The sequence below is a fragment of the Vitis vinifera genome, chromosome 1, assembly GCF_030704535.1.
Source record: "Vitis vinifera cultivar Pinot Noir 40024 chromosome 1, ASM3070453v1".
Lineage (NCBI taxonomy): Eukaryota > Viridiplantae > Streptophyta > Magnoliopsida > Vitales > Vitaceae > Vitis > Vitis vinifera.
This window is the reverse complement of record NC_081805.1, coordinates 4,366,814-4,382,688: the sequence shown is the minus strand read 5'-3', so window position 1 is coordinate 4,382,688 and position 15,875 is coordinate 4,366,814. Positions and strand designations below refer to the sequence as shown.

Genomic DNA, 15,875 nt, shown 5'->3' with positions numbered 1-15,875 from the left:
TGGGCAGGATTTAAATATCCGAGTTGGGGGTAGATAATGGAAATCTTGTTCCCGAATGGCTAATACACAGACACTCACGAGAGAGTTACAGTAGCTAGCAAAAGGTTTTGGGCCTTCCGATGCTTAGTCAGTCCGGATTAGGCCTTTTCATTGATCTCATATACACCGACCTAGCAACCTGATGGGAATCCATTTTGGGTTAATAAGCTGTACTCCAATGCATGGGATGCTATTCCGGTTTTCCAATACATAGCACAGCTGCACAGTGGGGGTCCTCTCTTTCTCTCTCTCCATGATGGAAATCCATTTTCGGTTAAAAACCTGTACTTCAATGCATGAGATGATATTCCAGTTTTCCAATACATAGCTGCACAGTGGGGGGTCCTCCCTCTCTTTCTCTCTCTCTCAACTCTCTACGTGCTTCGAAAAGCTCTGTGGTTTTCCCATTTTGATGGAGAGCGATAGTCACAGATCTCATATTTCTGGCTAAGTTGTATTGATGAGGGTATCATAGCCTAGCATTGCATGGCTTTATTTGTTATGAATTGGCCTCCAAAAAATTCATCTTGCTTTGGAAAAATACTTTGCCTAACAGAGGATTATTATCCATAGGCTAAAAACTTAGGCCATATCATCTCATAAACCATTTTACAACACCCAAGACTTGCCTGAAGTGAGGAAGCAACCCATGCCTAGTCTGTTTAAGGACAAGAATGATGAAGGTAAGGTTGAAAAACCTCCAGGAAATCTCCCAGTAGCGCTAGATGCAAAATCAATCATTTTAGAAACTTTCAAGTCCTATGCGGGGCCAAAATCTTTGGAAAAGAAAAGGAAATAAAACAACTGTCATGCATGCATGAAAACCATGATCAGTCTCATAAGGAATAACCTTGAGAATCCTCGAATCATCTCGATATTGATTATGTTCTTTACCAATCTCCGGCATCCTCATCTGAAAGATTGATGAGGCAGGGAGTTATAGTGGACTTTGAATGACACATATCGTGTAGCTGTATTAAAGTGAAAAAGTCAATTGCCTTCCTCTTTAGCAGCTGCCGATCGGAGCACCAAATGCCTATACCATATACGTACATCTATCATTTTTAGTGCAACAGCGCCATTTCTTCCATGCATGTCAACCAAGGTAGATACGGGAATTTAAAACAGTCTCATCATAGCCAACAAGCAATATAGAGCCACCTCAGCCTTGACCTTGTGAGTGGCCTCAACCATATATAGTATCTAAAAAGGCTTCTAAAAGAATTGTAGTATGGAACCTGCCGGTCTAACATTGTACCCACAGACAAGCTTTGAGCAGGACATGGAAGAAAGTTAAAAATATCTTGTACACCTGCAAATAAGCACGGTTAGGTCACCCACTACATGCAAACTCGCATTCAGAATGGTCGCGGAGATAATTAGAAGGAGAGTACTTGATCCTGCCTAATTGCCATTGGAGTTAAGAATGCATTCCAATCACTTAATTGAACCTATGGAATCTGATTTCTCAAAATCAAAACTGATAAAAAAGCAACTAAAATTTGGTTCTCATCTCTCACTTTTAGCAAGTTTACTGGTTTGTTAACAAGCAGACATTGAAAACTTTGCCTGCAATCAAAGTTTCCACCATCTTAAACTAAGTGCTATTAATTCATCAACGAAAGAGGGGTGTGTAGGACCTATGGGTTATAAGTAGATAAACAGTATGTGAAACCATTTCTTCTGAAGGTTTAGCATCCATCAGATTGCTCAAAAATACCGAGGCCAATCTTGATTGAATTGATCAGCATCACCTGTCTCATAACATCAAAGGCTAGCTCCAGCCAATACTCCTTGACCTCAAAGCGCCACACCCTTGTTGCAACTATTTTGAATAATTGGCAGCATCTTCCTTTTGGCTTCTTCTCCTTGCTCCCTCTTGAAGTAAATATTTACTGCAAGTATATATAGACATGCAGTGATCTTCATGGCAGATCACCAAACTATCTTATACACTAAGCTTGCTTTTGTGTATACTCAATTATAACCCATCCAGAAGTCCATTCGATTTCATTTCTTTGTCTTTTTATAAGTAAAAAATAACAAATTGTTAAATGTATGTATGGTCAAGTGCCTAAAGAACATATAACATTGTACCAGGAAATTCAACTTGATCTAAAAGATGAAATATCGCCTTCCCAACCATAAATATCACTTGATCCAAATGATTTGATTAGAAGCATCCCTCTATAGTTCTGTAGCCCATATATATAACACGAATGGACTCCTAGCCAATATTTCAGGAATTTGAAGAAAAGCTCTAGGTCAACATTAGTCTGCAAAATTGGTTCTTGTATTCTTTGAAACCATTTTCGTGGCGTCCAGGCCTGCTCCACAATCATCGACATCCCTGCATATCACCGGCCAATTATTGCGCTGATAACATCACCATCTGATCTGGGGCATTCATCTATCATTTCAAGGATCAATAACGACAACTTTACATTCAATTTGTTAAAATGACGGTATATAGCATCGTGCATTGCATCATGTTGGATGTTGGAAACTGTAATTGACAAGGGATCGGGGTATTGCAACAAGTGGAGAGAATTTGTTACAGTTTGTTGATAAACTTGAAGTCATTTTCCAGGGTCCATGTGAAAGGGGCTAAACAACTCGCACCAATAAAACCTCCGCTATCTCCTGCTAAAGTTCACTGACTTTCCCACTCCTCGACACTTGGAATTACGTGACTTGCCTCCCTTCCCAGCACCATGATTATGATTGCTGATGTAACATGATTGTATTGAGTGTCAATGAGGGGAAGTATATGGTTTTTTCTATATGAAAAAGAAAAAGAAAATCGTCTTTTAAGTAGAGTCTATTGTGCTATCACAAGAGGTAGGTTTATTTACCTTGACTAACTGCCATATAATAATAGGGCGTCTAGGTTGCCATTTGGGTTTCACATCATCATCATTAGACTTGGAAATTATTTTGGTAGTAAGTTCCTTCGCCCTGATTTCACTGACATCTTGCTATTGACATTTCACTCATCCTCGCTTTCTTTTTACTCTTTAACTATATGATATTTGAAAATTTTTGAGACCTTATTTAGAATCCATACACTATAGTTTGAAATATCAAATGGGTAAATAAATTTTAACCAAACAAATTGAAGAAAATTCAGAAGGATAAATTCAAATTTTAGATTAAAGAATGATTCAAATTTAAAGAATGAAAATACAGTCCATTGATATTTTTAGAACATGACAGCAACCTTCTTTTTTTTTCTTTTTTTTAATATAGGTCTTATTTAATAAATATTTTTAGAATTAATTTTTTTTATAAAAACAGTTTTTTAGAACAATATTTGAAAATTGTTCTTTTATATTTTGTAGAATAATTTATTTGAAAAGTTAAAATATTTTTAATTTGATTTTAATATTTTTAAATATGTTTTAAAACTAATTTTTATATTTAATATTTAATTTTTAATTATATATAATTATTTTTTAAAAACAATCTTAAAAAATAAGTTAAGACAATTAAAAAATAGTTTTTTATTTACTATAAGTGTTTTCCTGTTTTTTCCTTTTTCTAAAAACCAAAAACCGTGCCTAAAAACATTTGTCAAGGAGGCTCATATAGTCTAAGTACATATTGTCAAAGGGGTTTTCTATTTCATCACAGCGAGAACATGGAGATTTCCAGTCTTTCATTTTCTTTTTCCTGAGTTTCTTAGTTCTTTTGCAACAATAATGCCCATCTGACAAAGATGAATGCGCAAGTCTCTAACCCATGAACCTTTCAATTTACGGTCTAACATGGTTGATGGTGTTAGTTTTGAAAATAGGCGTCTGCTTCCTTTTAGGGTGAAAAAGAAAATGACATGATCAGAAAGAAAATGACATGATCAGGAAGAAGAAGAAAAATCCCATTCCCTTAAAGTATGGGTAGTCAATTCGAGTATGGAGGAAAAGTTGACAAGTGTACCTGCCTTGGGTGAAAATAGGACTTCTCTAATAACACATCAACACATTAATTGAGCTTCCTTTGCAATTATCATGGCACCCATGTTCAGCCATTGCTCATGCCAGCACTGCATATTACCATCTGTGCTCTCAGTAATCAAGCCGAAAGTTGTGGCGATGACGGTAAATAGGCTGGCTGTTTCTGACTTATTACCAGGACCCAACCTCCCACCTGAGCCATCTATTTTGCCAAAGAAAAAATGTTAGAAGGAAGAGAGAAGGGAAGAAGGGTACCTTTTCTTTGTATTTCTGAGTAGAGAGGTGAGGAACACTTCCTTTGTGAGCATTGAATCTTGAAGCTGAAGGGAAAGGGTGTTGATTTCCGTGCAAAGCCTTGTCAAGAGGACAGTCCTTTGCTAACACCTTACGTTCATTGCCAGTACGACCTTCACAAAATTGGCTTTTCCTATCTTCGAAATCTTGCACTCTGGGGTGACCCAAATGGCTTAACATATCTGCCTATGACCCCACCTAACGTACCCTCTACCATTCTTTGAGCCATGCCGCTCAACCAAGTGGTTGTTAGGCCGCATTTGTTAGGTAGTGGTGTTGGTGTTAGACATTGGGGTTAGAGGGCACGAAATAGTAGACTTTTATGTGCTACTATTCACTATTCAATGAGCATACACATCCATGCACCTTGGAAGTTTAGAGTAAGGAAGAGCTTGACACAATACCAAGACCAACAAACATAATTAAAATTCCTATGTGACCAATTTAAATGCAGAAAATATCTCATCTAATGAATGTCCTGTTATAGACATTTGAAACCAATAGGGAACTCCATTTTTATCTCTATGTACATTCATAACTACAATAACTAGTAAAGTTACACGCGGATAATTAATTAGCAGAGAGATAGTCAGGGTTGGGTTCAATTCTATCTTGAGACTCGTTGGCCACTGAATGAAAATGAACCTTTTGAAGTAGGAGCTCATAGATCCAATCTAGACCCAATTAGGAGCTCATAGAATCCAAATAAGGCTTGAGAACTCCACTGTTGACCTTTCGCAGAGCATGATTTTTCAACCCAGTCGCAGTCCCAACTCTTAAAGGACCCCCGGCCCATGCCCCTTACTTTTTCAGGTCTCTGAGTTGGGGGTCATGTTCCTCCCGCCAAGTGTCATCCCTATTCAAACTTTACCACCAGCTGATTTGAGCCTTTACATTCCAAATGAGCTCATACACTTCTAAGAAAATTAAATGATATCCTACAAGAATACAAAAATATATGATTGCGATAGGAAAAAAAAAAAGGGCAATGAGTAGTATGGTCGTCAATCTTCCTAACACTGCCAAAGGCCTGAGGGTCCGCTTAGCATAAAAGAAACACTGACCTACAGAAGGCCCCTAAACAGGAACTAGGACAAGAACCTTAATATCAAGCGCTGATATAGGAACTTGTCCTAACTTCAGAAAGGAAACTGAGAAAAGCCCTAACTTGCCCTAATCATTAAGGGGATCACTACTTCAGTAGGTTAATAAAATAATATGCAATGAAAGTAAGACAAACAATATAGCCTTGTATAAAGTACATAACATCATTTTCCCACTTCCAACAGATACATGGAAAGTTGGGTAATTAATTGGGACTTCGTGTCCACCAGATACAGTACTTCTAAAGAAAATAGGCATTAATTCTAGCGGTTACAACATGGGTGGTTTCACAAAACTCATCTAAACTTCCAAATGATATTTTGACCTTATTCACAGTTTTCGGGTATATGGCTTTTTTGGGGGATCGGGTTTGCAGAAGAATAAATTTTGTTATTAATACGCATTTCCGTGCTCCGAACTTTTCATCTACCAAAAATTGAACTTTTATTGTGAAAACACAGATTGGTTGAAAAGATCTATGGCTTTCCCATAAATGCACCATGCACAGAGAGAACACCCGTCGGTTCTTACTTCTTACTCTTTCAATTGTTCGTAGTGGTATGAGAGATTTTGAAGAGAAGGGCCCAAGTAACAAATGAAATAAGTACTCTACTTATATTTGTCATATTGAGTTAATCCTGATCAAGAGACTTCTATCATTTAAAGATTCATTCAGAACTTACAGCTACAATAGTTGTATCTTGGTAACCTATATCTTTTCAAACACCTTATAGTAGCTAAGATCTATGCACAAGGTCACTTCTTGTATTACCCCTGAGCAATCATAATTACTTTAATTTCGCTCAAACCTTCATAGTATCTCTCTAATGTCCTCCCCTTGCCTATGAAGAGGTTCTTGCTAGCTAGGATCCTTTGGATTCTATGTCTAAGAATGAGAGAAATTGAAAACAAGATCATTATTTCCAATCTTAAAAAACTATCTTCCATATGTGAGCTTCCCTTTCTTGTAGTATATCCCTAATCTGCAGTCTATACCCAGATCCATATCAAAACCCAGAACTCCCACAGCAACTTTTCTCGATCATACATAGCTGCAGTACTATGATCATATTAAAACCGAAACTCCACTTGGTCTAATTACTATTTCCATTAATGCCAAAATAGATTAACATGATAAAAGAAGACGGCTTAAAATAAATAGATCTAAATCAATATCAATGAACTTGATGAGATGATGATAGACGTAAGATCCCAAAGGTTGAAAATACCTTGGAAATCCCTCTACTATATAGCCTGTACCCAAACTAGATCATCTAGTATTCTCTTTTCTTTTTCTAAGTAATACTTTCATTGCACCAGCAAGCTTCGTGCAAAGCTGAAATTGATATCTATAGAAAACCACAATCTTTTATCCTATATCTTATTGTTTGCTTTCAAATTAGTAAACAAAACTCAAGGCTGTACACATATACATATGCTCACAAACCGACACATGCGCATAAAATTTATTACTGCACTTTGATCATTACGCAGCATATCTAATGGGATAAGAAATATCAGCATGGCTATTAATTCATGAAGAGAGAGGAAGAGAGTAGAGAAGAACACGACAAAGGCAGACCAAAACTAACAGAAGTGGACTGGCACCGATGCTAATAGGTGACTTGTTTTGGGATCCATGTTGATCATCGAGATCAATAATAGCAGGAACTTGATTATATCGGATTGTAACCAGAGTTGATCGGCATCAACAGTAATAAGAGTTCGCTCATATTGGGTTATTTTATGCAAAGAAGTTGTGACAAACAAGGGTTCCCATATGGATTATAGACCATATGTTCAAGGTCGAACAGACAACGAAACAAAGGCTAATCTGCAAAAAACTGCTCACTTGACAAGAATAGCATGGAATCCACTCACCCGTCATCATCGCCGATCACCATATAATCTTCTGGTCATAATCAAACGGACAACTTGGAACCCGTCTGCAAACAACAAACTATAAGCAAAACAAAGACTGAGCCCAAACAAAGCTCAAAAGAAGCAGTAGAAAGGGTGAAAAGAAGATGAAGAAGACGAAGAGGGCATACCACCAGCAGGTCCCTCTATAGGCAAGGGAACTGAGTTGAATCCCCATGGTAGCCCGATTTTATAGGGGATAGGATAAAAAGATCTTCAATGGTTGAAGCGTGCGAGTTTCATGATGGTTGTGAGTATCTGCTACTTGTTACACGTGAGAAGGGAGCTTTGACTCACGGGTGATATGGATGAGAGGAAACGGTGCATGTGAATTTTCTACCGTAACAACCTTCCAGCTTAATAAACAAGTGGGGAAGAGAAAATTATAGGGTTATTTTTGCAATGAATAGTAGAGGAGAGAGAGAGAGGAGAGTAGATGAAGTGAAAGGAGGGTGAGCAATGCAGAAAGCGAAAGGAACCCAATGAGGTTAGCTGTGCTCGTGTGTTTCTGAAGTGCTGATGGAACAAAAATGGATGAATGATACAACCTTGGCCTTCTACCTCACATGATCCCAATTCCTATCTACCTTCCCTGACCTCCACTTCTTCGTTTATCCTTGTCACCAACGGTTCCTTTCACAGCTACATTCCTAGTTAGCTCCTCTTATTCTCATCCTCCTCCTCAGTGCACCAAATACCGTATGCAACCAAAACTCCACACCCCCCACCCTATTGGTTGGTAAGCATTTTGACTGTGACAGCTGGAACGACAAGCATGAGAAAGGAAGATCCATCTCCTGCTTCAATAAAACATTCAACCCTAAAATTCATGCGAAAGGGTAAACTCTTCTGACCCCCCATTAAGAGAAAAAAAAAAGTCATTGTTATGATTGAAACAAATATTAATAGCAATTGACAACAGGATACGTATATGACCGTGGCTCTTTTATTATCTTAAACTACCATTTGACTCAAAATATTAAGTTATTAAGTTGTAAATTAATCATTACTATTAATTGTGTTTAGTCCTTTTTTTCATTATTAAGCTTATTTACGACAAAAGCCCACATGGAACGGCTAGATAAATATTGATTCTTTACTTGTACATTCACATTTTTAAGATATGTAACGGACAAATTTGCGCTACATTACAAATATGACCCACATGTCCTTTATCAGTCTTTTATATTACCAAACATGAAATACTACTCGTAATAAGAAATTTGTATAAGTAGTACAAATCTAACAAACCTAAAAGTATATAATTTTGAAAATTACTTAATCTGACTGAAAATGACACCAGATTGATTTAGAAACCAAGTTGGGAAGGAAACTAATAGTCGCCCAAAATCAGAACTTTACTTCCAACTGAAACCTGCATCATGGCACTATCTCTGGCCATCAAATTGATTGAAACGGCTTCTTGAATTGTGATGGATTGGCCGGGGTCTTTTCCAAAAGCTCTTGGTTGGTAACAGTTAATATATTTTAGTTAGCTTTCAACTGAAGTTCGCCCTTTTGTTAATTAAACCAACTCTTGGAACTTGTTTCAAACTTCTGAGAATCCCAAAAAATTCTCTGAATTAGTGTTGGCTGCTTAACTGATCCCTTCTACACCATATGTTTACTCATTAGGGGTGTGAATAGCCTTTTCGATCGGTTGTTAAACCTATTAGTTGTTTTCTTCTCACAGATGTTATGAAATATACATATGAAACCACTATATATATCATCAATGTTATAAATCATAGCATGAGGAGTTATTTGAATCTTCTTAAGCCACCAAATAAAAAAAACTGATTAGCTAATAAATATTTGAATCTTCTTAAAAAGTAAGGAGTTCAAAAAGCATTGTGTCCCACCATTCGGTGACATAAATTTCAAAAGACTAATAGATAAGTTAAATATCTATCTAACCAAGTTATATACATGCATACATACACACATATAATTCAAGTTGACCAAATATATCTAAATTAATTATGGTTATCATTTTATTGTAAATTAGTTCAAGCCTAGTCAATTTTCCTAATTCTTTCCTATGCTCTCACTTCTATGTATAGATCGAGTTGTATATGGTAATAAATAATACAACTATCATTTTATAACATTTAACTTCTCTTTAGGGTATTAGAGTCCTTAAGTTGCTCTCATTGAGATTTTTGATCCATTATAACTAATTGCTCGCTCTCCAATCCTTCTACTTCCATACCCCCCATATCACCTCCATGATTAATCCTCAAAATAACCTCATCTCCATCAATCCAATGTTCAATTCCCTTTGAAACTAACTACCGACACCTACCCATCATGGCATGCTCAATTTGATTACTTTTTGGCTATAACCTCTTGGATTATGCAAATTGCTCTCTATCATGTCTTATACCTACTAATCCTGGATTCATACCCGACCAAAATAAACTCCTTTCTGATGTCATATTACTATCTGAATTAATTATGTTGTTCTTAGCTTCCATGACAATATTTGGGAAACTTGGTCTAAATTAACTTATCCTTATGTCAATCATGCTCATATTCTTACCCCCATCACAAAGGAAAACTTATTTCAACAACACATGGAGATGAGTCTATTTCAAAATTTTTCCAAACTTGATCTCAAAAGTTTATATGACCAAAATGCTCTTTATAATGCAACCCTTGATGACAAAGATCTAGTTATACATGCCTTAAAATGGTCTTAAGAAAGATTACAAGGAAGTTTATATATCACACCAACCCTTTCAAACTCATTAAACGGTAGTTAAAAAAGTGTTTTGCTACCTTAACCATACAATCTATCATAGTCTCTTCTTTAATGGCAATTCACCATTTCACTTGTATGTTTTCTTTGATGCTAATTAGATTGGTAATCTTGAGGATCGAAACATGCTACATTACTCAAGAGGGTATATTATTTGTTGTTAGCAAACTCTCTCAATTCATGCATCAACCCTCTCAAACTCATTAGATAATAGTTAAAAGAGTTTCACTATCTGATCAAGTGCATAATCAATCACAATATCTTCCTTAAGGGCAGTTCACCATTTCACTTGTATGCCTTCTTTGATGCTAATGAGATCAATAATTTTGATGATGTAAACTTCACAAATGAATTCGTTACCTATTTTGGTATCAATCAAATTGCTTAGAGCCCTAAAAGGAAACATTAACTTGTCTACTCCTCTATTGAGGTCGATATCATGTAGTGGCTTCTAGGACAACCTACTCCATAAGCTAGGTGTCCCACTCAAGAATTCGTCTAGGGTTATTGTCATTACCACTTACCTTTGTATTAATCTGATTTTTCACTCATTGATAAAACACATTGCCATAGGTTTTAGCTTTGCAAGTGACAAAGTCGTTAGCCAACTTTGAGTTTCTCACATTATCAAATACCAATTTGCATAAACCATAGCAATAATTGAATTTTCTTCAATCCAATATAAAACAAAACACTATCTTATAGGGATATGTTGGGAAAGAATCTTCATCATATCATACTATCACATCAAAGAAATCAAATCCCTTGATTCAAGTTATCGAAATCTATCTTTGTAAATTGTAGTTATCATTTTGTTGTAAATTACTTGTAAATCCCCCAATTTTCACATATTGTAATCAACTAAATAATATAGTCATGATTTAATAGAGTTTAAGAGTAATCCTTCAATTTGTGTGCGTATACATGTATGTATATGGGATGTTTCGGAATACTTCAAAAACAATTCTTTAATACATGTTTTATAGAACAAAAATTTATTTATATTAGAACACTTCAAAAATAGTTTTATAATGCATGTTTAATAGAACAAAAGTTTGTTTAGGAATTTGGAAAGTTCTCAAATTGTTTCTTATATTTCCAAATATATCTTAAATGTAATTTTTATATATAGTATTTTATTTTCAATCATTTTCATATTTATATAGTTATTTTTAAAAATAATCCTTGAAAAAACAAGTGAAAACAAATCAAAATAATTAAAACATTATCTTTAAAAAAAACCTTATTATCATAACAATTCTTAAAAACTTGTTTAAAAATAATTCACGACCAACACATGCTATCATGTTTTTTGTTCTAAAAAATAAATAAAATAAAATAAAAATAAACAGGTCTTGAAAGTAGTTTCCAAAAGCATTTTTATATTCTATTCCTATATAAAAAACATTTTACAAAGAAGGATGTTTCAATATCTACCCTAAATTTTTGTTCATTTGAATTCATATGAACAATGTGACTAGTCACAACATAAACTAAACTTTGTAATTTAATCCAAAACCCCATTCCTGAATATTCCCCTAAAACAATTGAATTGATAAAATATTGAGGAAAAATTGAACCAAAAATGGGGTAGGTTTGGGTCCTTCCTTAAAATTAAAAATAATAATGGCACCTAACAACCATGAACTTCCAAATATGTTTAAGCCTTTATGAGCCTGTCTTTCTGTCGGTATCAGACGTGAAGAGCCTAATACATTCATACATGCAACAACACAAGGTTCCAGAAAGGCACAAACAAAAAGAAAGTGGGATTCGAACAGTCGAACCACTTGGGAAGAAAATTTTCCCAGACTTCATGCTGGGCCACAGATATTAACTGAAGTGCGTGATGCAGATGTGGGGATTGAGAATCTTGAGATAGTGTGCTTGTACGTTTGGTTTTAACTTCTTCTTTTTTACCCTTTTTTTTCGGGTTTTTGTTTTATCTTACTTTTTCTTCAATGTCTTGTCATTTTTCCACAGCTTGGGGTTGATGGAGACCTACGCATAACCTCAATTTAGAATTTGTAAGCACTGTAGTATGGAATCATTGTTTATCTAATATAATGCTCGAATTTGAACCTTTAATTTATATAAATATTATAATCATTGTCATACACATTGATGTTTATCATATTTGATCATTTAATATATAAATATATTGTTCGGCTCTATCCATTCGATATAATTTTCATAAAATCTTATAATTATAATTTCATCACATATATTATATCGTCCATTTTTCAAATTGGATGAAATAGAATTTAAATCATCAAATATATATATATATATATATATATATATATATATATATAATCTAAGTTGTTAATAGAAATATAAACTAATTAAATAAAGATTTAATAATACAAATAAATAAAATTTAAAAAATAATAATAAGTTTAAAAATATATACATAACACTAAATATATCTTTTCCATGCCTACCGAATATACTAAGGAATCATATGGATAAGGCTTATTCAACTTTTTGGTTTATCCATTTGATTGCCATTTATAATAAAATATATGTGGATGGAGAAAGGTTGAAGAAACAACAAAAATAAATTTAAAAAGTAAATAAATATTAAGTATAAATTTAATCACTTTTACTTTGCAACTCAATCATGGAGTTTGAGATCTTGTTTGAAAACATGTTTCCAAGAAAACAAGTTTTCTGTTTTTTAAAACAAAAATACAAAAAAAAACATATTTAATAATTAAAAATTAATTTCTTGTTTGGTGATAGGAAAAGTTGACAAATGAATCACTTTAGGGATGGTACATGAGATTTTCCCCTTAACTCTTTGTTGAATTTATTTGAAATCATTATATCATTTTCTTTGTTTTAGAATCTCTTTCCCTCTTCAATTCATCCATTTTCAATTCAGTCTTTTCATATTTCAATTAAACACTTTACATTTTTTATTATTCTAAAAAAAAAAATGATTTTCACCAAATATATGTTAATCAAATCATGATCTTATAATAAAAACAAGAGATCATTCTTGATCAATCTTTTTCAAGTTTGAATTTTTGGTTTTTATTCTTAAAAACAAAAAAAAAAAGATATTTTTAAATAATATCTTTTAAATGTTTTTAGTTATTTTTATTTAAATTTTTTTAAAAATAATTATATAAATATATAAAATGATTAAAAATAAAATATTAGATATAAAATTCATTAAAAGAGGTTGAAAACTTTTAAGTTTTCAAACAAACAACAAATTCCAGATTGGGCTGATTTTTCAAAATATGAATTATATGATAGAGAGAATGGATTGAATTCTTGGAGACATTTTACGTGGCTATACCAAGATTAATATCATAAGCATAAGCGTCAATCCCTTGAAATATTTGCTTATTTTCTTTTAATTTTTCTATCATATCCGTCGAAAGGATAAGAAGCCGGAGTCCGGACGCTTCCTTGAGTACAGAAAAAAGATAAAATAAATTTCCCCTGAACAAGGCAAACTAGAGAGATACTGGCATCAATGTATGATCGTGACCTTAGAACCCTACAAGGCATACACGTTTCGAAAAGGGGGTGGTTGAAAATTTGGTGTATGTAACGTGACGAGTCAAATCAAAATAAAATTTTGAAATACATATATATTTTTACTATAGCATCTAACATCGACCAACCCATTTGCCCATAGTCAAACACTAGTGCCTGTCTCAGTTCAATCGAATGAAAATTTAGGAATATGAGAATCAACCTAAGGCCATCAGCAAAGTGGAGGATCCAGCTATAGATTTGTATGACCCCATACTAGTGCTGGATGGGTGCTCTTGCAAGGAACCCACCATCTGATTCATTCAATATTCGGACTGCGACTCATTCTCAACAAAGGTGTTGGCTGGATGTTGAAGAAAACACAGTAATTATTAAAAAAAAGTATATATTTATTAAGGGTCACTAAATTTGATACAATTTACCAACAGAACTTAAATCCAACACATATTTCACAAGTTTAGATTCAGTATAAATGAATTTAAGACGATTCAATAATACGACTCGAACTTAACACACTTTTTACAGGTTTAGATTGAAGTGTAAATAAATTTGAGTCAAATTCGTATTAATTTTGTATGACTCATTTAATAAATAAATAATTTTTAGGTTAATCTATATAATTCAAAATTTACCCGAATTATAATTTCATTAATTAACATAATTATATTCTTAAAGTATATAATTCATATTTAATTTGTTTTAATTTTATTTTTATATAAATAAGTTAATTAAATCATAAATATATTTGATTGAGATATTAATTATAGATAGATATAAAATTTAATTTTAATTAAATAGTATTTAAATTTATATTTTTAATATAATTATTAGTCATATAAATTTAAATTATAATAGAATATCTCGACTTTTACAACACGAATTTCCATGAACATCGGCTTTAATTAGCTTTAATTTTGTACACCAACCCCCTGCATACTGCGCCAACTCCCGTACCCTTTGATGCTATAGGTTACCCCCATGTCTCTGTCCCATTGGACCACAGATCACTTACTCCCCGTCATCATTCACCGGCTTTGCCTGCATTTTTTCAAAAGCTTTAAAGGCCCTTTTCACAATAAAAGCTCTTGTAACATATTTAAGAAATAAGAAACTAATGAATTTTTTTAATTTATTTTCTCAAAAAGCCCTTTTAAAGTACATCAACAAAACACTCACAAATCTCTCTCCAAAAAAGCACAATTATATAACTATAACGGTCCAACTAGCAAGCAAGTAAAAGCAATACGAAAGTGGAAAATGTGAACTTAGAAAGTAAGACCAAATGTTTTTCAAAGTAATTAATTCACTTCAGTGGTATAATGTTTCATATGGTTGTTGGCAACATTGAAGTCTCGAATGCAATGTTTTAATAGAAAAACACATAGTATGATCACTAAAACATTTTTATGATATTGGACTAATCGGCATTCAATGACCCAATGAATCTTCGAGTACAATACTTTTATCCCTATTTTAATGTTTGTCATTTATAAAAATTAATTACAATTTATAAAAGATTTTTCCGAGAGTATTTATAAAAACATATGATTTATAAATAAATAAAAGTAAAAATATTTATTTTTATTTTTAATTATTAACAATAAAATATGGTAAGGGATGCTAAAGAGGCTTAAGACATTCTTCTAAGTACATATGAGGGCAATTTTACTGCAAAGTTATCCAAATTTTTAAATTTGAAAGCACTTGAACGTAAGAAAATGAGTTTTTTTGGGAAAATTCCTAAATATAAAGTTGTAAGAAAAATCCTCAAGTGACTCCCAAAAAGATTCAAAGAAGCTTATGACATGTCTCGTCCTAATTCGAAGAAGCTTAAGAAGATAATTTTGAAAGTTTCTTGGAACCGAGGAAATTTGAACTTGTCACAAGCTACCCTCTATAATTAAGAAGTTTTAAAATACCATGAAAGCTTGTGAAATATTCTTTTAAAAACTAGACTCTATAAAGGAAAAGCTAGTTGACATTACGTACCTTGGAAAAAAGCCTCTCTAAAATAAGAATGTTAAATGTTTTAATTATGGATGATTAAGACTCATGGTCAATAATTGTCCTCTAAATATTAAAAAAGTAATGAAAATGACTTAGAGTGCTTTTAAGTCTAAAGTGCAAGTAAGACGTTAAACTTAAGAAACAGTAAATATTATCAAAATGATATTTATTTATTTTTGTTGCTTTAGTAAACTCTAAATTTGATCCTATGAATGATTTTGATTCTAGTGATAACTGAGTATGAGTTTAAGAATTTACATGAGGAATAGTTAAATCCGAAAGCA

At 33.2% G+C, this 15,875-nt stretch overlaps 1 long non-coding RNA gene across 1 annotated transcript; it reads right to left on the bottom strand.

Annotated features, from left to right (window-relative positions):
• Nucleotides 1–2,013: 2,013 nt before the first annotated feature.
• LOC104881043 (uncharacterized) lies at nucleotides 2,014–7,965 on the bottom strand. Its single transcript, XR_787088.3, has 2 exons — nucleotides 7,442–7,965; nucleotides 2,014–7,336 (listed from the first exon to the last, which is right to left on the bottom strand). It is a non-coding gene; the product is annotated as an uncharacterized LOC104881043 (long non-coding RNA).
• Between the last annotated feature and the right edge of the window lie 7,910 nt (nucleotides 7,966–15,875).